At 67.5% G+C, this 541-nt stretch overlaps 1 long non-coding RNA gene across 5 annotated transcripts in view; it reads left to right on the forward strand.

Moving 5' to 3' along the window:
* Positions 1–26: 26 nt before the first annotated feature.
* LOC113942700 overlaps positions 27–541 on the forward strand; it is a 1066-nt gene continuing 551 nt past the window's right edge. For 4 of the 5 annotated variants that reach the window (XR_003526008.1, XR_003526007.1, XR_003526009.1 and 1 more), the window contains exon 1: positions 27–524. This is a non-coding gene — a long non-coding RNA (uncharacterized LOC113942700). The remainder of the gene's footprint in view (positions 525–541) is intronic. The other variant, XR_003526010.1, reaches the window with a different exon arrangement.

Below are 541 nucleotides of genomic sequence, written 5' to 3' on the forward strand. Positions count from 1 at the left end.
GGGTCCCATGGGGCAGGTGTGGGTGCTGTGGGTACCATGGGGCAGGTGTGGGTCCCATGGGGCAGGTCAGGGTCCCATGGGACAGGTGTGGGTGCCATGGGACAGGTGAGGGTCCCGTGGGACAGGTGTGGGTCCCATGGGGCAGGTGTGGGTGCTGTGGGACAGGTGTGGGTGCTATGGGGCAGGTGTGGGTCCCATGGGGCAGGTGTGGGTCCCATGGGGCAGGTGAGGGTCCAGTGGGACAGGTGAGGGTCCCGTGGGTGCCGTGGGGCAGGTGAGGGTCCCACGTGGGCAGGTGTGGGTACCGTGGGGCAGGTGAGGGTCCAGTGGGTGCTGTGGGGCAGGTGTGGGTCCCATGGGGCAGGTGTGGGTCCCATGGGACAGGTGTGGGTCTCATGGGACAGGTGTGGGTCCCATGGGGCAGGTGTGGGTGTCATGAGACAGGTGTGGGTCTCATGGGGCAGGTGTGGGTCCCGTGGGACAGGTGTGGGTCTCATGGGACAGGTGAGGGTCCCATGGGGCAGGTGTGGGTGCTGTGGGT

The sequence above is a fragment of the Corapipo altera genome, unplaced genomic scaffold (assembly GCF_003945725.1).
Source record: "Corapipo altera isolate COAL_440 unplaced genomic scaffold, ASM394572v1 49543, whole genome shotgun sequence".
Taxonomy (NCBI): domain Eukaryota; kingdom Metazoa; phylum Chordata; class Aves; order Passeriformes; family Pipridae; genus Corapipo; species Corapipo altera.